The following is a 24,382-nucleotide window of genomic DNA, read 5'->3' as shown; positions in this document are numbered from 1 at the left end:
TTTATAGCGGCAATACTCCCCAGCTCAGGACCACTCCTCCAGGGAAGGCTGCATACCTTACGGTTGCTCCTGGCTGGCCAGCCATGAAGCTCTGCAGCTTGCAAAGGGGCTTTTCTCTCTCCAGACAGGAATTTTTGCCTCAGTCACGACTGTCCCTTGTTGCAGGGGTTCTTTTTTATACAGTTTTCAGTTCTCTCTCAGGGGTAATTTTTCCAAAAATAGATGTAACTTAGTTGTGTTCATGGGAGGAAGTGAGTTCAGAGTCAGCCTATGCCACCATCTTGACACCTGCTCTCTGATTAACTTGTTTTTATGGAACCCAGGCCTGATGCTCTAATACTTATGTTTAATTATTTCCTTGTTTTAAATTAACAGCAAGATTTTCTTTTCTGTGACTTAAAAAGAAATTTTTTTGCTACAGTGATAAATTTATTTAAAGTACAGGAATTTGGGTTTGACTGCTAAAAATATTATGAGGCTGGGAGTGAAAAAAATACCAGCATAAGTCCTAACATGGCATTGATATTAACAAAATATGCTAAAGTCTTTTCTGCAAAAATCACAGAAAACCCTTGCACACTAAACATCCATGTCTGCAGGAAATCATTTCCTTTTTTAAAGCCAAAATTTAAGGCCTGAACATTTTGTGAATGTTTGCAAAGCAAAATTTAGGGACAGGTCTTCTCAAAGCTCATGTTAAGAACAAAATGATGACATTTTTATCCCATCTCACTTGCCAGCCAATTCACACTTTCTGATGTACAAAAACTTGCAGTTCATTAACAGAGAATATATTTGCTTACCTATCAATAGCACTATTTCCATCCCAAACAGTTCTCCCAAATCTGTACTTGCATATCTAGCAGCCTACTCGACTTCTTTAACAGACATCCTAAATTCAACAAGTCCAAAACCCAATTCCTGGTCTTTCCCTTCTCTTTCTTATTTTTTAATCTTTTTTTTTTTTTTTTTTTGAGGAAGATGAGCCGTGAGCTAACTACTGCCAATCCTCCTCTTTTTGCTGAGGAAGACTGGCCCTGAGCTAACATCCATGCCCATCTTCCTCTACTTTATATGTGGGACGCCTGCCACAGCATGGCTTTTGACAAGCGGTGCCATGTCCGCACCTGGGATCTGAACTGGCGAACCCTGGGCCGCCGAGAAGCAGAACGTGTGAACTTAAGCACTGCACCACCGGGCCGGCCCCCCTGGTCTTTCCCTTTAACTGCTCCTCCTCAACCTTCCTTATCTCTGTTAACAGCAGCTTCATTCTTCTAGTTGCTAAGCTAAAAGCTTTGGAGTTACACCTGATTACTCTTTCTCCACCATCCACATCCAACCCATCCAGAAATCTTCTGGTTGCACTTACAAGATATATCAGTATCTGACCACTTGATATATCACCACTACCACCCTAGACCTAGCCACCATCACCTTCCACCCAGATATTGCAACAGCTCCAAGTGGTCTTCTTGCTTCTGTCTTTGTCTCCCTACAATGTCTTCTTAACACAGAAGCTAGACTGAGCCTTTTAAAGCTTAAGTCAGATCGTGTTCCTTCTCTGCTCCACACTCTCTTGGAGTAAAAGTCAAAATTCTTACAATGGCCTACAAGATCCTACTTAATCTATCCATCTGTTACCTCTCAGACCTCTTCTCGAACTACCCTCCTTGCTTGTTCCACTCCAGCCACACATCTTGCTACTCTTCCAACATGACACTCCTGCCCCTGACTCAGGCCTGTGTCCTGGCTCTGCCAGTGCCCAGGCTCTCTGCCTGGAATGCTCTTTGCCCAGATATTCACATGGGTTCCTCTCCACCTCTTTCAAGTCTTTACTTAAATGTCACCTTCTCAGTGAGTGTGCCCTGACCATTCTATTTTTAAAATTATAATCCTCATAGAAATTATGCTTATTATTTATAATATCCCCCCACCTCTGGTAGATAAGATCCACAGGGGAAGTGATCTTTGTCTGTTTAGTTTACTCATCTACCCCAAGTACATGAAGCAGTACCTTGCACAAGTAGGCACTTGATAAATATTTCCTGAATTAACGAATGGATGAATGAATGCAGTACTTTATCAAATAGGGGGAATTCACTGCTGGTCTTCATACATGCATCCATTCATACAACAGATTTATCAGTTACTAAGTACCTATTCTGTACTCAATTTGTATCCATACTCCATTTTCCCATCTGATAAGCTGACAATTAAAATCTGGGAGCACATTCGATAGATGAAACTATTGGCATGGAAAGGACCTAAATTAAGAGATTATCTAGGTCAATACTGTCCAGTAGAGCTTCCGCCATGGCTGAAACGGTCTATATCTGTCCAACAAAGCTTTCCACCATGGGCAAAACAGTCTATATCTGTCCCATCTGGTATGTAAGCCACTAGTCAAATCGAGTATTGAGCCCTTGAAATACAACTAGCATAATTGAATAGCTGAATTTTTATTTCATTTTATGTTAATTAATTTAAATGTAAATAGCCACATGTGGCCCGTGGGTACTCTATCAGACAGCATAGGTCTAGTTCGACCCTCTGCCTCTACCTAGGACTTTCTCTATGATACTCAAGGCAAGTTGTTCACTATATAACTTTTTTTCCTCATAAAAGATGATTAACAGCTAGTTACCACCTCTCCTTAACTATCCTTTCTGTGGTTCATGAATATGTCTTCTTTCACAATTACTGTTATTTTGTCAGCTAAGGTAAAGCATTTATATTATATCAACCAATTTATAAAATATGAAACCTTCAGAATTTATCTTCTAAATCCAATAACACATTTAACCTACTTCATTTGCAGAAGGTAATTTCTCTTACTTTTTAAACTTTATTTTAGTTTTATTGATGTATAACAAACTGTGCATATTTCAAGTGAATAATTTGATGAGGATTGACATCAGTATACACTCATGGAACCATAATGGAACATAATGTAATTGAAAGCTCAAATGACCGGAGCCACTGCTGACCCATAGGACACCATCATGTAAATTGGGAAAAAGGGCACCTCTCACCCAGCTGAAACTTTCCTCTGCCAAGATACACAGAGTAGTGAAAAACAGTGAGCTCAATTTCAGCTCTCACCTACCTCCTCAGCTGGTGCCTTTATACAGTGAACAATATACACAACTATAAATAGCAGCCCTGAAAACTGTTCTGTTAAACTCACTTTTAAAAGACCCTCCCAAGGTTTTGAAGATTACACTCTGGTTTCCATTTCAAGGTGGTAGAGTAGAAATCAATTGTACCTTCCTTTTCCCACTGCAAACCCTTAACATTTTTTAAAGGATTTTTTTAAATTTGTGTAACTGGAAAACAATATCAACCTTTGGAGGACCATAAATCTGGAGAAAACAATGGAAGACAGAAAGCAGACGGGATTAGAATGAAGATTTAAAACCACAGCTCAAAACAAGAATAGGAGAATGCTGCCAAAAATGTTAGGAATGGATACCAAAGACAAGAGGGAAGCTGGGGACAACAGTGTGACTCTCAGAGGACAGCAGCAGGAACTGTGCACATCCCGCTACCAACCTAAGCCACACTTTGAGCCAAAGAGCAGCAACAGGAGTTGATGCCTCCAGCTGGAAACAATGGGTATGGGAGCTTAGGTCAAAGAAACAAAGCATCTTGAATGCCCTGGATGGCTGGAGATACCCAAGGAAAATGAGACATCCCCTTACCCACCAGAAGTTATCCTCTGAGGCACCCTGCCCAGTGGCAGCCCCATCCCTCCCACATGCTCCTGAAAGCCAACTGAAATACAAGTTCCAGCAGCAAATCCTGCCCCATCTCTAAGCAGCTGCAGGAACACAGAGAACAGACAGCCTAACAAGGAGCCTCAGCTACAAGAACACACTCAGGAATCACTAAGCATTGAAAGAAGGCCAATACAATCAAAAAGAGGTAACACAGAGCTCTTTGTTTCAAAAGAGTCAAGAACTCACACCTGGGAACCCAAATTAATGAAGTCAGAATAGGACTTTAGAATAAGTATAATTCATATCCATAGAGATATTTGAGAGTATATTAAATCCATAGAAAATGATCAGTTAGAAAGTGTGAATATTAGAATTTTGATCATTGAAGTAGAATACTCAATAAGTGGTTCAAATAACAGAATGGACAAATTGCTGAACTGGAATATTGAGCCCAAACAATTCTTCCAAAATGCAATAAAAGTGACAAAGTCGAAAATAAAAGTTAGGAAGCATGTAAAATAGACCCGGACATCAATTACCTATCTAACTGCAGTTATTAAAAGAGACATCAGGCGTAATGAAGGAAGGTAATATATACATTAGTCACAATTTAAGTACTAACCAAGTGCTGGTAAGATAAATTTTTGAAATCCATATCTAGATATTATATTAACATTTCAGAAGACCAAGAATAAAGGAAAAACATCCTAAAATCTTTGGGAAAGAAAAACAATGGTCTACAGAGAATTTCCTCAACAACATGTGAATGAAATAAAAGGAGCAAGGAAAAAATGTTACACTCTCAATTTCACACTCAACCAAGCTATCATTCAAGTATGATGCTGAAACACGAAGGAACCAGTAAGTCTGCTATCTGCAGTAACTCTGAAATAATTATGCCATTCAAAATAAAATAACTATAATAATATGGAAGCAACGGTGAACAAAGAAATCTATTAAATTACATTACTAATCCTAGTTAGGTGTTGATTTTTTTAAAACAACAATGATAATAATTTTAAAAATAACAACATAGAAGTAAAAGTTCAAATAATGTCAACAAGGGAGGGAACGGTAATGAAAGAGAATGCTTCAAGTCAAATTGAAGCACAGAGATTGTGTTTTGTTCAATGAATATAGAGACACTGACTGACTCTGGATATTAACAAAAAATATACTTACTTTCATGTGTCAAAAATTGCATAGTAAACTATTTATAATTTTTACATCATCAGAAAAAAATGTAGAAGAAAATTAAATCAATCCAACAAAGGCAGAAAAAATTTGAAACAGTACTCAAATATATAACCCCCCCACCAAAATTACCAGGCCCATAAAATTGTATACACAACCCTACACCCTTTTGTTGTAGGCAACCTTACCAACCCTTTAAAACATAGATTCATATTTTAAACAAACAAAAACAGATAAATATGAGAAGCTACTGAGCCATTTAAGAATATGTCATAAGCTTTCTAAAAATTCAAAACAAGACTGCATAGAGAAAGTAAACAATAAGCCAATCTCACAAACATGGATGCAAAAATGCTCAATAAAATACTAAAAATGTAAATTCACCAATCTATTAAAAGAATAATGCATTATAATCAGGCAAAGTTTATTCCAGGAATGCAAAGATAGATTTTTCTAATAGTGACCAACCAATGTAATTCACTAACTTAAGTCATATGATTTAGAAAAAAAATCATTTCAATGATGCCCCAAAGAGTCAACTGTGGAAATATTTATATGGTTGTGTGTATGTGTGAAAGCTAAGAATAAAAAAACTTCCATAATTTGATAAAAGGTATCTACCCCCAAAATGCAGCGAACATGATACTTATTAGAAACATTGTCTTTGAGACCAGGAACAGGGGTCAGCCCTGTGGCTGAGTGGTTAAGTTTGCGCGCTCCCCTTCAGTGGCCTAGGGTTTTGCCAGTTCGGATCCTGGGCGCGGACATGGCTCCACTCATCAGGCCATGCTGAGGCGGCATCCAACATGCCACAACTAGAAGGGCCCACAACTAAAATATACAACTATGTACTGGGGGGCTTTGGGGAGAAGAAGAAGAAAAAAAATACCAGGAACAAGACAGGAATGTCACTGCTACTATTCATTATTAGACTGGACGTCCTAGCCAATGGAATTAAACAAGTGGAACCATATTAATTGGCATGAATATTGGAAAGTAAGAGATAAATTACTATTAATTACAGAGGAGATGATAATCTACCTAGAAAATTAAAGATGATCAAATGAAAAACTACTATAACTAAGCAGGGAGTTCAGTAAGATGGAAAGATGCAAAATCAACATAAAAATCAACTTTCTTATACATTGGCATCTTTGGTTTTTAAAATATAATTGGGGGAAAAATCATACTTCCAATAGCAACAGAAATTAAATTATAAAGTCCTTAGGAATAAAATTAATAGAAATAAAGAAAGCTTCTATGGAAAAAAATTACAAAATTTAACTGAAGGAAACACAAGATGGCCTGAATAAGGGAAGAAATATACCACATGCACAGATGAAAACCTCAATATTTTTTAAATCTAAATTCTTTTTCAAATTAATATATAATTTCAATACAATCGTATTCAAAATACAAATACAATTTTTATGAATTTCTAAAATTTACATAGATGATTGGATGAACGATTGTAACTAAAGTCGTTTTTTAAAAAAGAAATACAAAGAGAAGGAACTGCCCTAAAAGATATTGAACATATTATAACTCTATGTTAATTAGGACTATGAGATATTAATGCAAGAAGACACAAGTAGGGGCCGGCTCCGTGGCCCAGTGGTTAAGTTTGCATGCTCCGCTTTGGAGGCCTAGGGTTTCGCCGGTGCCGATCCTGGGCACGGACATGGCACCGCTCATTAGGCCATGTTGAGGTGGCGTCCCATATGCCACAACTAGAAGGACCCACAACTAAAATATACAACTATGTACTTGAGGGATTTGGGGAGAAAAGGCAGAAAAAAAAAAGAAGATTGGCAACAGTTGTTAGCTCAGGTGCCAATCTTTAAAAAACAAAAAGAAGAAGACACAGGTAGTTTAAAGAAACAAAGTCGACAAGCAGATCTGCATACAAATACGAATTTTATAGAGCGTAGTCGTTAGGATCACACTCTAAATCCAGACCCCTGGGTTTGATTTCTTGTTCCACCACTTCCTGACTATGTGTCATTGGGCAAGTTACTTGATATTTCTGTGCCTCAGTTTCTTGGTCTGTAAAATAGGGAATAATCATAGAATCAACCTAATATTTTTATTGAAAGGATAAATATGCTTTGTGTATATGCGTGTGATCTATATCACACCCATATATATGAAACATGATAAAAGCAGAATTTCAAACCGTTGAGAAAAAATGGTAGAGTATTTCAAATCAATGAGAAGACTAGCTAACCATTGAAAAAAACTGTTAGATCTTTATCTTATACCACTCACAAGATTGTAATCAAGACTTAAATTTTTTAAATGATAAGAAATTATTGGAAGAAAATGTAGTCAAATACATATAACCCTAGAGTCAGGAAAGCTATCTGAAATAACACACAAAAAAGCAAAAGTCATAAAAGAAAATATAATGGATTTGACTACATCAAAATTTAAAAGACTTGAATAACCGAAGCACTTTAAAAGTTAAGACAAGCAACATAAACAATAACAAAGGATTAGAATTTAAAAAGTATTTAAAGAAAGAGAAAAGAAAGATCTAATTGAAAAATGGGCCAAGGATATACACTGGTAATTCACAGAAGAAATAAGGAAAATGGTCAAGAAATAAGGAAACTGGTGCTCAACCTCACTTTAATGGAGAAAATGCAAATTCAATGAGTATGTTCACACACAGCCACTTAAAAGGCCCTTTTGCATAAGCCATCACCCCAAAGTTCTATGGTTAATTTCTACCCTAGAGAGACACTTAAACCCAAAGATGCAAGTACGAGGATCTTCATTGCAATGTTATTTGTAACAGTGAAAAATTCCAAGCAAATACTCATAAAAACAGGAACGGCTGAACAACTGATTGTGCACTCTTTCTTGGGAAGACCATGCTGGAATTTTCTAAGTGAAGTGGACCTATATGCAGTGACATGAAAAACTGTCTGAGCCATATTGTTAAGCGAAATAATGGATACCTCCTTTAAGTTAAAATATGTACACACATAAATATCTTTTCCATCCCCATGGAGAAAAGTCTGGAAGCATATACATTACATTGTTAATAATGACTATTTCTAGAGAGAAAACTAAGATGGGGACATTGGAGAGAGGAATAATCAAAGGGTACTTTAGTTTGATCTGTTAAGTTCTAATTTTTTAATAAGGAGAAGCTATTACTAAGGTAATTTTAAGTTGTCTTTAACGTAAAAATTATTTTTTATATGTGTCATAAATGTGGAAGATAAATTACTTTAAACTAGTGAAGTCAATAAAACAACAGACTTTATGAAATCTAGGCTGTTTCTTCCTTTCCTTCACAGCACTAGAGAATCAATGCATGTCACACCGTATACTTTATCCTCTGTTCTTAAAAAATGCAAGGAAATCTTGGATGGGGCTGGATTTTTTGCGGCTGTTTTTTGGATGACGTTTGAATTTCCCACCCAGAATGCTGTGACATAAGTACTCTTTAATTTCTAACATTATAACATTTGAATGTTAAATTAACAGAATAGTCTTTCTGAAGTCTTACTTCAACATCCATTGGGAGAAAAATTCTGTAATTTAAGAATTATCCATTTTTTAGAATTTTGATTCTCACATTGACTGTTGGGTGACAGGGTGTTACAAGACAAATTGAATTTGGCTTTTAGTATGAAATATAAAACCGTGAAGGCCAAACACATAAACGTTTATTTCTTGATAACCACAAATGCCCTATGATTAAGACAGAACCTGATAATTTAAGGAAAATTAACTTGTCTAAAGTGAGAACAGAGAATAATTCATGAATGTACTAATTTTTCTTTCTCCTCCCCCATTAGTCTACATTGGTCTTTAGCTATGACATGTACAAACCAGTGGGAAAACATTAACTATGGTTAATGGACTGAATGGATTTATTTAAGAAGAAATATTTAAAGAACTAAAAGCATCAAATTATCTTCACGACACATACATCGGTTAGAGAGACGTAATATGAAGTATGTCATAAATCTTACTTGTTCGAAAAACCCCATCTCAAGCCCCGTAGAGATTGAAAGATACAGCACATTTCCAAATCTCAAGGTCCCTTAGCCATATTTTTACCTTTCTTTTCAATATTTTCCTGCCTTTCTAATTAAGTTCTACACTCTAAGGGAGACCGTAAGCACAGGAGAGCACAGCCCTTTTCAGTCAGCATGGTCTGGATGCGAAATCAGGCCTGGCTGCTTTCAAACTGAGGAAACTTGAGAAAAATCATGTGTTCTTGTTGCTTAACTTTACAGCAGATCCCCAAGGAAGCATTATTTCTGAATTTGCTTTGCTACCCACAACATGCCTATTTATGAAACACTGACATTGCAGGTCCTTAGAAATATGTGTCAAATAAATGAACAATGAAACAAAATCCAAAAGAAAATGATGAAATATTCAATGGAATTTTAAGAAAAAGAAACTTCTTTATCAGTAATGGAAAAGGAATAAGTAAAACATTTATTTTTAAAATTAAAATGGAAGCACTGAGTTCATTATATTACATTTAAATGAAAATAATGGATCCTCTCTTGAAAGCCATTTCCATTTATAATAAACAAAAGCCAAATATGATATAGGTAGAAATTGAATCATACGTGCTTTTCCTGCCTTAATACAACAGCTTCTCAGAGAAATTTTAATCACCACAAGGGGTTCCAGATGTGAAAGTGATTTAATTTTGGAAAGATCTCAATAAGGACAAGCAAAGGATTTATGGTCCTTTCACTGCCTTTAGGTAAGTCAAGAACACAGGAAGAGCTTGAAGACTGCTTGCACTGCCGGGCACCAGAAGCCATCCCAGCGACTGCGGCCGACGCCTGCTCCCCGGCCCCTCTAAAGGTGCCCAGCTCTACTGGGGTCATTTAAAACGCTTCCATTTGCCATTTTTAGAGGTGTTTTATACCCTCTTGCCATCACTTCCTTTTCTTAGAAGTATAAACTTAAATTAGAAAGGTAGAGAAATATTGGAACAGTTGTCGAGAAAAGAAAAGTAAAAGTCCAGCCTAAAGACTGAATTTGGCAACGTGCTGTTTCTTCCAATCTTTATGTTTTGGAGTCTTAGATTAGTACCTACCTGTGTACAGGTATGATGGGTGACAATTCTGGCATGTTTCTGAGCTTGCTGTATGTTGAGGTGAATGGAAGGTCAGTTTTCCAGGTACAGCACTGGCCAACAGACCCAAGCCCCACGCCTGCCTGAGATATACTTCTGCAGTCACTATATTTGTAACAATAGTGGTTTGTATTTAAGATCGCACAACGCTACAGGGCAAGTAAAAAAATACCATCTTGAAGAATATAGCTGTTCTAAGTTCATTCAGTACTCACTCAGAGCTGGTCTCATCTTTTTAAAAACAACAGTGTGTTCTTAAGACATTTTCATAACAATTTCATTACTTATTAAAGAAGAATTTCATTTGATTTATTTACTGAACATTTGGAATAATTAAACATTTTTACATTTACATCTTGGTTTTCACCTCAAAAAAATATTTATTGTTGAAACACTACAGGCACCACTAAGAAGTTTACCAATTTGGTACTGGAAGAATTGCTCTGTTTGTAGTTAGTTTTAATAAAGTGTCTTTTTCTCACTAAGCCCAAAATAAAATTTTTTTCTTGGAAAAATACGTTAGTGCTCCTCTGAGTAGCTGACCATGACAACAACTAAATCTTATATGACCTCTATATTTGTGAAAGTTTGTAGAAATGTCTCATTATTTCTACAGTCAACAAAAAATAAAACACGAGTATCCTGAACTTGATGAAAGGTAAAAACTGCTTTTGAAAAAACCATAATATGTTGTAATTAATCAAACTTACCAAGAGAAAAATTTGGCTCATTGCTATGATAACTTTGGAGTGTTGGCATATATCTGGAGCCCTTCATTCTGAAATTGTTGAGGGGCACTTGGCCACATTTTTGTTCACAAAATGAAAAAACTATAGAGGAAAAAAGCACTCCTCAACGTAGGACAGTGCAAGTCAGAGCATTGCCCATATGACACTCGTCTACATGCCATGAGCCTACCTTTCTATTGACAGAATGGGTAGAACTTCCTTTGGCTTCATGACAACATTAAGGCAAATGCCTAACATATAAAATGCTAGAAGAATTGGTATATGTTAGTGAATTTCTTTTCTGCACTTTCTGGAGGTAAGCTTGGTGGGAATCTGTCATATTCTAAAATACTCAGATTTTAGCCACTTCCAGCATAAGCAGTTGAATTGAATCCCCTATTTATTGAGCATCCATTGTACAGAGTTCGGCTATATGTCAAGGTCGCAGGGATCACAGAAGAGGTACGTCTCTCCCTTCAAGAGCCCCAGTTAGATAGGAGTACAAAACAACAAAGTGAAATGAGCAAACAAACAAGAAGGCATAAAATCAAGTGCTGAATGGAAAATAATTCCTTGCCAGATGTATAGACCAAACAGTAAGTGCCCTTAAGGAATGAAGAGAACAGGGAATCAGAAAGTCCCATTTATTACAGAGGAAAATGTGAGGTGTCTGTTTTTGTCTTTGTCTTTTTTTAATAGACTTAGAAAGATGAACAACATTTAAAGAGATACGAGCACCAAAGAAGTTAGTTGGTTTGTTTTCAAGGTGCTCACCAAGACTGGTGCCTGCTAGTAAAATAGCACCTTAAGCCACGCAAGTCTCATGTCCTGCCAGGGGACCACTGAGAAACACTTCAGAACTGAGCAGATTTAGTATTAAAGAAAATAACATTGTTAGAATGTGACAGAATATTCTGGTTATATTTAAAGGAAGATAGAACTCAGTTGAAAGAAAAGAAATTGCCTAAACTATTCTTTTTCTGTCTCATGAGGATTTGAACACCAAGAGAGCTCAGACCAGCGGGAGAGAAGACCTAAACCAGGAGTTCTCAGCCAGGGGTGATTCCGCCCCTCAGGGGATATTTGGCAATGTTGAAAGACACTTTTGGTTGTCACAGCTTGGAGTGGGAGATACTACTGGTATCTGGCGGGTAGGGGCCAAGGGTGTGTAAGGATAAACATCCTACAATGCGCAGGACAGGCCCTCACAACAAGTAATTATCCCGCACCAAACATCAGTTGTGTTAAGGTTGAAACGCTGAGCTAGAGCACCGTGGCAGTCACTGGGGAGACCTCCCATCAGGCAGCGAAGCAGGCTGGATTAAGATAAAAAATGATGTTACAGTTACAAAGGATGGAGTCATATGGAAATCCAATTTTAGATTACAGCCTTCCTGTGTCAATAACGTTTTAATTCTGGTCTCTATGAAGACATTTTCGGTTATTAAAAACAAATGCTTACCAAAGGGACATAAGCTAAGTCTAATGATGAGGAGCCATCAGACAGACTGCAAATGATGCGACAGGCTGCAAACACATGAGTCCAGGAATCTTCCGCAGTGTCCAGGAAGGGCTAGAGGAATGTTCCGGACTTAAATAAACGAAAGAGCCACAACTAAACACAATGTGATTCGGAAATAAATTCTCTTGCCCCAGGACATTGTCTTGCCCCAGCGCGTTGCTGGGATGGCTGGGAAATCTGGACGGCTGCTGAGGATTAGATGATAGTAATGTAGGAATGTAAAGTTCCTAATCTTGAAGCTTGTGTCCTAGCTATGGCGGCGAACACCCTCGTTTGCAGGAAATGCACACCAAAGAACTGGGGATGAAGGAACATCAGATTGGAACCAACTCTCCAAGGGCTCAGGGAAAAGCCTTTGTGCCATACTTCCTACCTTTCTGCAAGTTTGTGATTGTTTCAAATTTAAAAAATCAAATCAAATGCATTTTGGGGAAAGCAAAATGTCCATGCATACGGTAGCCAAGAACTGTTTTATTTAAAAATATAGAGACATTATAGTTTTACTTGGGACAAGATGAGACAACCCCTACCAGATCTCTAGGGTAACCCCGGAAGTCTTTTAGGAAAGAAAGTAGCTTCCTAACATACACAGAGAGACAGACAATGTTGGCATTATGCCCTCCAGGGAATAGCTTATTAGACTTTGAGTTTAAATGGAATATTCCTTATTTATTTGGCCATGTGAACTAATCCATTAAGTCATTTTAAAATAACGTCAACTTTTTTTCTTATTAAATATGATGCATACTTGTTGTAGAAGTTTAAAATCACACATTTATCTTTCCAAACACAGATGACCATTGTTAATGTTTGGAATATAGTCTTCGAATTTTTTCAGTAGAATCTTAAAGTAGATATTTTTTATAATGTATTTATTTTTATTTAATATTTTATTAAATAGCCATTTACTCTTTCATATTTGATGTCTGCAGAGATTGTCATTATGTGGATGTACCGAGAGCAACTCATATTCCACCTTTTCTTGATTAATAATGCCCTGTTATTAAACATATATGTTTGTTTCCAACTTTTCACTACAACAGAAGTGCTGCACTCATGTGGCTGTAATTCATTAAAAGTCTTCAGTTAAACACCCACTCTGTGTTTAATGCCATCGCCACTACTCCAGGTGATTATCATATGATAACTAGCCATATGCCAGACCCAGCAGTCTCACGCCTTCAGGAACAGTCAGTGTGCGCAGAGGGAAAAAAGTGAGATCTCTCCCTGTAACTTGTTTGTCCCACTGAGATGCTAGTTCCTTTTTTCTTCCAGGCAGCGTTTCCGCAGAAGGTCTGCAGTTGACCTGGGGGCAGTGGGTGAACTGTTTTTTAGGTTCCCCAGAGGAGGCACAAGGCTTCCTCCTTCCATGAGACTATCGCACTCATTATCATTAAAGAAGATATCGGACAAAATTTAATTGATCTCTATTTTAAAGTGAGTGTAATTTAAAATTTCCCCTAAAATGTATCTTAAGTATAAATCAAGTTATTTGAATTATAAATCACACACAGTGGGAGCTGGCCAACACAAGTCATAGAAAAGGGTGAAGATTTGATGTCACTAACAGCAGTTAGCTTTCCACAGGGAAAACTATATTTTATAACCTGAACCAGTCATGAGGGGAATCAGGCGTAAAACAATGGATGGCTCAGAGCTCACTCAATTCCTCTCCTCACATCAGCTTACAGTCCTTGTTGTATTTATGGTGGCTGGGCGTCGCCCACCATCCCACAGTTCTATACAGAGGACAACCCAGCACGTGTTAACAATATATTGTTATATTACTACACATTAGATCACACATATTACATATAATATATAATATTAATATATTATTGAAACAAAAATCTTTTCTGAGGTTTAACAAGTTAAAATGGCTTTGAATATATGGTTTATTTTTTTGACTTTGATAATATCTTTGTGGGTAATTTTTTTTTTATTTTATAGTGAATTCTGTATGCAAATCAAAGCTACCAAGTAGTAGAAAATCCATGAGGGAAAATGTTATTTCATGGGCTTGCACCCTGTATTCTAAAACCTAGATATCTGAGTTTCAAATAAGCCCAAATTTTAGGTGACAAGAAGTCAGACCATGTCTTAAGGAAGAATTCAAAAAATAGCATGATTATACCTTTAAAATGGGAATAAAAACAGTTGTTATTATTATATCAAGCATATAAAGCATCTAGCATAGTTTCTGGTACATTGGAAGCACTCAATAAAAGTAACTATGATTCTTATTATTCTGTCATTTATTTTCTTTCTGAAACCAATAGATATAATAGTTATATTAAAATTAATATTCATTTATTAATGATTGTCATATTCACATGACAGTTTATAGATCAGGTCTTATTGGCGTCATTGTTTCTAATTTGTCATTCAGCTTAATTGGGCCGTAAGTAAAAAAATACACAGACAATTGCTTCTGTGGTTAAGTGTAGATCACACACACCACAGGAAGTGATGTGCAACCTTCAGTTTGCTGTGAACTAAGTAAACAAATCAATCAATCACTATTCGTGAGAAAACTAAGTCGGGTAAATGAAAGTCATTACACAACTTCATTATATAGAATCCTTCCCAGAATATTCTAGAAAATGGTGTCCCATCCATTCCATATACATATTTTAAGTCTGCATTTATAACTCTCCTTTTAAATAAAGCCCTTATGAAAAGTTTCTGGAATGCAGCTGAGGATTTTACATAATCAAGATTCTGACTTTTTCCTGGTATACTGAACATCCTTTACAATCCTTGTACTCAAACCGCGTCCTTCTAGTCTCGTAGTGTAATAGACACCATTCCCCCTTAAAGCCTCAAGTTCCAGAGTAGAAAAATAAATATTCAAAACTGAGAAGAGAGTCAAGTCAGACCATCTTCCTCTTTCCAAGCGTATGGTTTAACGACCACATTGAATGGTAATTTGTACTTCAAATTGCTCTGTTGCACAACAATCTAGAAGAAATGGCAGGTCACTCCTCCAAGGTGGCTATTTCTCAGAGAGTGATTGGGGTTAACAGTTTTGATTGGAAATTGATAATAAATCTTGAAGTTGAAGATTAATTATTGGTAACAAATTATCCTTTGTGAATAACAACTTTCTCTGTAACATTAATAAAAGTGTCTTGATCTGTGTAGCTTTCATGTATATTAATGTTGAAGGATGCTCTGCGACTGGCTGAAGCAGAGAAATAACAGAAAGAAGGTTCAGAAAAGGAGGAAAAGAGGAGAGAATAAGGAATAAGCCCAGCAAAGCATGGAAAGTGGATTAGAAGCCTGACGGAGAAGGCCCTCATGGGAGGGAAGGGACAAAAACGCACATATCAAGGCCTGAACCCAGATGGAAAGGGAAGACGGGGAAACAATTCCAGGCATCACAGCATGAGTAGGTAAGGGAGACGACACAGCACAATATGAAGCAAGGACCTGAGGCTATCCTCCTTGCCTTGGCTGTTAAAGAACAGAGGACTACAAGGGGACAATGTGATGGACTCATTGAATACTGCACTGTTACATTACTTGGCCTAGCAATCACCAAATAGAAGTTGGAAATAAAGCACAGTGGTGCTATGATTCACACTTACATTCAATTAACAGATTTATATATAATGTTTGGGCTCATTCCTCTTTATCTGTGGGTTTGAGAGAGGAAAAGGCACTCATTCGCTTGTGCTCAGTATATGAAAAAGGACACCTGGAAGGAAAACAAAGTGGTAAACCACCACTTCTCACCCCAGCACATTCTTTGCTGGACTAACAGCAAAAGACGATCTAGATGCCAGCTTGGTTTAAAATACCTAGCGCCCACCTTCACGCTGGCTAACCTTTCAGGAGTGGCTTCCGCCAAAAAAAAGGCTTCCCCAGGAAAAACCACAAGGTGTTAGCACACAAGGTCTTAGGTGAGATTTCACTCACTTCACTGCTCCCCGCCCATTCACAAAACTTCCCTGCTCTCACACCAGTGAGAAGTAGGTGGGCATCATACGCACCATGCACCACCCTCCCAAGACCCCTCACAGGACACACGCACACCACGCACAACTCAAAACCCAGCCTCCCTCCATCCCCTGGAATAACAGACAGAATTGATGAGTAGTGAGTTGCCAGTGTTCTGAAAAGCCCAGCGTCTGGAGGTGCCAGGGGCATGACGAGACAGAGAGATCATCAGCTCTTATACAACAGGTATACTGGGAAATAACCCAAGTCAAGTAGTGTTCTGGATTCCAGAAAAGTATGCAGCACAATGCTCTGGCTTGTCTGTGAACTCATATATCTGCATTCATAAGCTATGTGACCTTGAGAAAGTCAAACTTTCTGGGTCTCAGGTTCCTCATCTCTTATAAAAAGGGACTGGAGTCAATCATCTCTTAGCACCTATCACTATCTATGTTATGGTGAAACAATTTTTTTCAGAGTAATTCATGAATTTAGCAGATTGCCCCAAACTTGAACCTTAGTACCGCTTTCCAGGATCAGTTTAACTCTATAAGCCCCATGAGCATGAGCAGTTTTATAAAGAGAAGTCAAAGGCAAGGAGTTCCATGCTCCAGTGCCCATTTTATCTACCTAGCCCCTGGTCTCTCACCCTCATGATCCAGTCAGAGCTGTGTCCATTTGGGTTATTAGTTTATGTTTTGATAAAAACATCACTCAGGAAATACATTGCCATCAAGATGTACCCGGCACTTCAAAGATTAGGCAGAATGGACCATGCAGCCTTCTTTCAACAACTCTGACGGAACAAGTCCCTCCTAGGAAATCCTATCAGGCTACTGAGGAAGAACGATGTGGGCTTTTTTAAAAAAAATATGAGCTCTAGGTCTGCCAAACTTCTGGAGGTCAATAGACAATATTTGAGAACAATAAGAGGAAGAGAAAACAATTCATTCTCAAAAGTATCACATGTTTTGACTCTCCTATTTCTCAAAATGGAAATGGCCTTATTTTTCTTCTGAATATAAAGATTTTCACCGCATTTTGTCGAATTGCTTTTCGGGAAGCTTGTCCTAGCTGATTTCCCAACAGCGGTATATACTGCCCATTTCCTCACCCTCAGCAACCTGGGTAATTGGATTCTTTTGAGTCTTTGTGTATGTGTTAGTTGAAATAATACTGTCTTCTTTTAATTTGAACTTTTAATTATCAGTGAAGTTAGTTTTTCACATTTGTTACAAATTGCTTATGTCATTTGTCCATTTTTCTTTTGCTGTGTCTCTTTGTTTTACTCACTTAAAAGAGTTTTTTATATTAAGGATATTTGTCCTTGATTATTTTTGTCACAAACATTTCTGTCTAGATTACTGTTTGCATTTCAACTTTGTTCATGAGGTGGGTTTTCTTCTGTGTAAAGGTTTTCCTTCAGCTTGTATGGAGTCAAATATTTTAATCTTTTCTTTTACTGCTTTCTTGTCTTGCTTAGGGAGATCTTACCCACTTCACCTATATATATTTTTTTGAGTATTTCATTATCATTTTTGTGCACTTAAATTTCTGAGGCATCTAGAATGTGTTTTGGTATAAGGTGTAACATATAGATTTAATTTCATTTTTTTCCAGTTTTTTCAACCCCATTGATTGAAAAATCCAAATTTTCTCTTCTGTTTTGAAGTGTCTGTCCTTCCTAACACTAAATTCTTATATGTAGGTGTCTATTTTGCTGGGCTTTCTACTATTTTCCTTTGATCTCCTCATCTGATGTGAACTGATTCTGACACCACTACCAAAGTGTTATAATGAGTGCAGTTTCAAAATTCATTTAAATATGTGGTATGGCAATGTTCCCAACTTGTACTTTAAAAATTTTCTGGCAATTCACACAGGTTTCTTGCTCCAGCAGCAGTTAGGCACTTGAGATATTGAATATATGTAAGTATTTTTCAAAGTGTACAAGCCTGTAAAAGTCTTAAAACAAGTAATTTTATAAAAATATTCATCACTCCCTTTTAGAGTAGTCACTGTTTTGAAAGAATACTCAGAAGGGGAGTGGTGGTGAGGGTCAGGAATTTTCCAGGCCATAAGATGCATATTTGGCTGGCAAGTTATGGCCAATACAAGTTTAAGTATGATGAAAATATATGTATACAGTGCATTCTCTTCATCACATTATTCTTAAAAACATTAAAATTATCACGTAAGCAGAAAGAGTGCAACTTACAAGGTTCCTACCATTTGTAAAGCTATGTGGACTTGTTGCAACAAATCAGATATTTGAGCCCTACAATCACATTCATTTCTGCTGCGTTCCCTTAAAGCTTGTTTGTCAGGCCCTATCTCGCGTTCAGCCTCTCAAGTCCCCCTTTCCCACAGCAAGAGTCACTTTATCTCCTCCACGATTTCTGAACCAAACACTGACCACCCAAAACCAGGAGAGTGCTCACACTGTATCATTTACTCGCTAGTCACATGCGCTGAAATTGCCATTGGTCTTCCCTGGAACCCTTGTTGTAGGATAGAGGTAATATATTATTCACCATTGCATCTCAATCCCTAACTCAGTGCCTGACACATGTGAATCTTAAGAAATATTTAGTGAATGGATGACCCTGAAGACTAAACGTGAAGCAGGAGGGACACAAAGAGCTCCAGCCCAGTACTCTTGGGTTTAGCATCTTAGCCATTTTGACACTGCGTTACAATTTTGGGATCTCACTCACAGTCTCTAGGACTGCTCCTTCTCCAGAACTATCCTGTCCTTAACCCCTCCCTCCCTGCTCTCCTCCCTGCTCCTGCTGGTAGGCTTGACCAAGAGCTGACTCCCTGCCTGTGTCAACACGGCCATGCTCCACCGCCTGCTGGGACACCCTATAACATCACATTAGACCCTCCGATGTCAGCTGTTAACTTGGACCGCTCTGTCATCTAATGCATAACATCTGGATCCTGTGTTCCACCTGCTCCCAGTGCAGCCCAGCCCAGCCCCTCTGCCAGCATCAGCCTTGCCTGATTGAGCCCAAGGCATGTTCTTCAAGATAAGCAGACTGAGTGGAACTCACTCTACAATTAGTCCCTTTCACATGGCCCAAATCCTTTCAAATTCTCACACAATAGTAGTCATAGTAGTGTTGAAGTCCAACTCCTATGAAAGTGTCAGGGAACGGAAATTGAAATAATATAATGCAGATATAAATCAAGTTTTAGGGTTATAAACATACACTAATACTATGTGGAAAAACAAGAAATCTGTTTTTTTCTCTAATCTCTCTCTTGAAAGGACAAAATTCTTCACTTTCTGAGAAACCACATGTCACTTTCATCTGGTTTTCCCCCTTGTCCTCTTCTCCGTTGAGCTCAGCGTTTCACATGTTCGTTTTGGTGAGATTCCATCACAATACATCACCAGGAACACATGTGTTCCACTGGGACTTTATTCCCTGGAAGATGTGGATGGTGATGTAAATAACAGCATCATTGGAATCTGGAGGAAGTGATGCAAGGAAGAGAGCTATGGTGAAATAAGGCAATTAAGCAACTATAATCAATATTTCCCTTTGGGGTACTGTGCACGGTATTGAGGCCGATAGGGACCTTCAGTGGTATTCATCAGCTGGAGCTGTCAACAGAAACATTAATTAAACGGCAGCTGTTGCTTTACCACTTGTAGGGGAGTGGAGCAACCCTAACTCCAAAATAGATTTCCAAGGATGAAAGAACTTTCAGCTAATAAACCACAATAAGAGCCTGGTTGTGTTTTTTTTCATGAGTTTTGCGGCTCATGAGTGAAAAGATGAGTGGCAAATATTTGCAATTAGACCTGTGTCAACAGTTGTGTCTCATACCACCATATTCAAAGTAAGAGTAGCAGTCTGTTACTCGGGATTCGTATATATCATTGTTGATCATAGCTACACAGTCCAGCTTCCACTCATTTAGTTATGCATTGGTTGCTCTCTGACACTCTAATGAACATTTAAAATGTTTGTTGATTTTTAATTTGTATTGTTATAAAAGCAATATGTGACCATTAGGTTTTCAAGAATACTGAAAAGCAGAGAAATAATCACCCATGGTCACTGATTGTTATTCCTCTGTTTATCAAAAAAAAAAATTATGTTCAGTTGAATCAGTGGAAACTGGTTAGTAATGTTTACTTCCTCAATTCCATGCCGTTTAATGGAATCAATGTAACAAACACTTATTGAGCACTTGTTTTGTGCACCGTGATTCTGAAAACAGTCCCAAGTCATACCTGAATCTATTTATCACATTAACTTTACATGAAAATATTTATCGTAGAATAATTATGATAATTTTTCACTTTTTGTTTAGTTTCTATTTCTTGGAAAAAATCTGTGCTACAGTATTTGCCATGGGTGATTTTCATCTTAGTAAAGTTCATTTAACCAGACAATGCATATAGATTTTCCTCTAGGTTTGAAAAAGCCTGCTCTGTAGAATTTCCAATTTACAGAATCAATCAGAAAATTAATTCTACACATGCTACCTAAAAATGTACACTTTAAAAGGTCTTCAGAGCACACTGCCCCGCCGGCCAGTCAGTTCCATGGGACAGACCACCTTGTTTCCAACGCACCTGCTGCTAAAGGAGAAGCAAAGTGATTAATCTCTTCCTGTTGTTGCTGATGTCACGAGAAGTTAGAGGGTGGTATGAAAGTCTAGGCAGGGGAATCCCAGGGCAAACAGTGAACCGAGCCAAATTCATAGGGCTTGGGGAAAGTCAGGATCTGAATAGAAGAGAAGAGTTTGCGGGTAGCATTTCCATGGAAAGGTAAAAAAAAAATACGTTCCCAAAAGTAAGGCAGAAAATATTATACTGGTTCACAAGGGAAAGGAAAGATAAAACATAAGTAAGTCACTGGGGAAAATGGAGCACCCCGGAGCGGTCTCTAAGAGCATGGGTTGCCTCCAATTGGCCCACCTACTGGGAAAGCAGAGAAGAAGGCAAGAACCCAACCTCAGGTCAAGCAGAAAACCTTGTTAGTGGGAACTCAGAGGACTGAGGCCAGCTGCCACAAGACCCTAGATGCTGGAACAGGGAGGCAGCTGCCATCCAACGCCTTGTATCCTCAGAGTTGGCTCCAGAATAGCAAAGTGATTAAGAGCACAAGCTGAGGAGGCCAATTGCCCAGACTCGTATCCCAGACCTGCCACCTGCTTCTGGCAGGGTCTTGGACAATTCCCTCAGCCCTCATATCTGTAAACGGTAGTGCGTATGGATTTCTGCCTCATGAGCTGGTTAGTGTCTGACACGTAGAAAGTACTCACTAACATCAGCTACTTCGTTATTACGATCATGTGATAGAAAAAGCAATCGACTAGGACTCAGAGGACTTTGTAACTTCTGCCAAGTGACTTCTCTTCCCTCATGCTAGTACTGCCTTCTTTAAAATGATGAGACTGTACTGGTTCTCAACTCTCGATACACATTAAAATCATACAAAATCTTCCAAAACAGACCACTACTTGGGCATCCACTCAGGCAGAACTCTGGAGCACAGTCCTGCTAGCTGCACATTTAAAGCACTCAGGCGATTCTGATGTAAAGGGAGTGTTGAGAACCACAAGACTAGATGATCTCAGAGCTCCAGGGGAGCGCAGAGTCTAGAGGTTTCCGCCGTCTCCGGTTTCCTGCCGGGTATGGATGGTTCCAGCACCAAGGCTGCATATGCTGTATAATCATCAACAGTGTAAGACTCAGAGCCCCATTCTTGCTCAAAATCATACCAGGTACAGAAGTGCCAGGAGAACTGGGAGCTCTCACAGAATGTCTTAGATAATTCTTGAATGAATATGATAAATTGTTAATATCTTCCATTTAAGAGGCATTAGCTAAAGATTAACGTGGAAATTATCACTCAGGTTTGTTGCCAAGAGAAATTTAGAATAACTAAATGAGAAAAAAAGTACTTCCAGAAACCAACCAGCCAAGCCCTTTGTCTCCACAAAATATAACATCAATTCTTTCCCTCCTTTGACACTGTTACCCCCTTTTCACATAAAGACAGGAGAGGACAGAAGGTAAATCCTGAGTTTATTTGTTGTAAGGAAATCAGGAGAGATCATGTGAATGAAGCAGAGAATCTTGATACAATGTAACACGTCTACCTTTATTTTTTTTTTTTCCTTTGGATTGGATTAAATAGATCTGTGCCACAGAGCAAAACGTATGTCTGTTTCAGGAAGATGCTAGCCTGTCAAGCCAGTAGTAGTATAAATCCTGTGCATGGACCAGTAATGAGCATGTGTTTGTGTGTGTGTTGGAGTGTGCTCATACAGCTGTGAAAGATACTGTTTTCAGTCATAGAATAGAATTGCTCAGGGGGTAGAGATTCAATCTGTGATGTGTTCACTTCACATGAAAAGTTCCCCTTCCTGGGATATTCAGTCCCACATCTGGGATATCTGATAGACTGGAAAAGTATTTATGGGCACTGGCATAAGAAAAAGCAATGTGTTCTCTGCTCCTTCAAAATTGTATTCGAACTGCTCTCGTTTACTTCAGACAACCCAAAGGTTCAATGCCATGCATGTACACTGGAACTCAAAAGGTACAACTGTATCCGGATAGTCAGACATTCAGCATCATTACAGGTAACTCTTGGTTAATAAAGATAAAAGAACTAAATAAAATATACAATAAAATGTCTCATGTCATTGCCGCACAGTAGCAAACCACTGGCTGAAAAGTATTAGGTAATTTTCCTTAAACTATAGCAAGCTCTCTGTTTTTTTCTGAAGGAACAACATGCTACTAGATTGATAACTTACTACCTAAACAAAGTTTTGGGGAGCCAATAAGAGCCCTTATATGGAATGAGACTTTCTGTCCCCTTCCTCACAGCCTCCTCCAACCAATGTGCACACGTCACCTACGGCTTCTTCAAGGAATATTGCTACCAACAGCTGCAGTAAATATTTTGTAGCACTCCCTCTTGAACCCACTTAACAACCCGAATGCTTAGGATGAAGGCAGAGATCTGCGGAGCATTTCAAATGTTACAATAGAAGGTAAAGTTCTGCGTTGTCAACAGGAGCAAGAGACCAAAACCCCTATGGTATCAAAGTATCTGGCTACAATAGTAGCCACAACAGCTCATAAAAGCAAGCACTCTATGGCATCCTCGCCCAGGGAATCAACTCAGCAACGTAGAAACCAAGAACCACACTGCCCGGTCAGTAACTGTGGAAGAACGGTGTCTGCGCTCCAGCGTCTCAGGCCTAGCTCTTCCTGGGTTGCCCAATTCCACTGGCCACGGAAGCTTCTGGTTCTACTTCGGGACCCTGGAGAAGAGCCCCAGTTGGCGTTTGACTCTGAATCTCTTAATTCTCTGCTCTTTGTGAATCTTTTCCGACTGCAGGGGCAGCTGACCCCCTGCAGTGTCATGTTCTACAACTTTCACTAAAACACCGAACACCTTACAGTCACCTAGGTGAGGGCCTTCCTTGAACAGCTGCCTGCATTTCGAGAAAGTGGTGAAAACATGAGCTAAATAAGGTCAAATTGCCTGGATTTGCATTTCAAATCTACCACTGGGCAAGTTACTTCCCATCTGTAAGCCTCATTTTTCTAATCTGTAAAATGGTAAAAATGGTGCCTTGTAGGATTGTTATGAGAAGTAAATAAAATCATCCATGTAAAGTGCTTGGCACAATGCCTGGCACAGAATAATCTCCAGTCTATGCTAGCTATTATTATCATCATTTATGGGTACCAAATAATTATATATAGCTACATAATATATATGTTATGTAGATAAATATAATTATATATAGCTACTATTATCGTTATATTATCTATTATATCATTACATAAGAATTGGGATTCAGATGTCCCGGTCATTGGTCGGAACACCTGGTATGCCGGGTAACGATTTGTGGAATGAACGGAATACAGAAGGTGAGGATATGTTCCCAAAGTTGAGGGGCCCCTGAGGAGTGAATTCTACCACTGCAGCTGGCTTCCTCAAGGGCCAGAACAGCAGGCTGTGACCAAAGTAGTTGGTTTGGTGGTGTCCAACCCAAAGAATGGTATCTATCAAGACAGTATGTGAAAGTTAAGCTGTGTGTAAGGTCCCTCCCTCGTCCAAACGCCAGGCTGCTCTTCTAGCACGTGTCACTCACTAAACAGTTAACAAAA

General features: G+C 38.4%; 1 protein-coding gene across 4 annotated transcripts in view; it reads right to left on the bottom strand.

Annotated features, from left to right (window-relative positions):
* The window catches only part of FILIP1 (filamin A interacting protein 1), a 193,039-nt gene that overhangs the window by 161,888 nt on the left and 6,769 nt on the right, over window positions 1-24,382 (bottom strand). The window lies entirely within an intron of this gene.

The sequence above is a fragment of the Equus quagga genome, chromosome 11 (assembly GCF_021613505.1).
Source record: "Equus quagga isolate Etosha38 chromosome 11, UCLA_HA_Equagga_1.0, whole genome shotgun sequence".
NCBI classification, from domain to species: Eukaryota; Metazoa; Chordata; class Mammalia; order Perissodactyla; family Equidae; genus Equus; species Equus quagga.
Note: the sequence above shows the minus strand (reverse complement) of the source record. Positions and strands in the feature narration are given on the sequence as shown.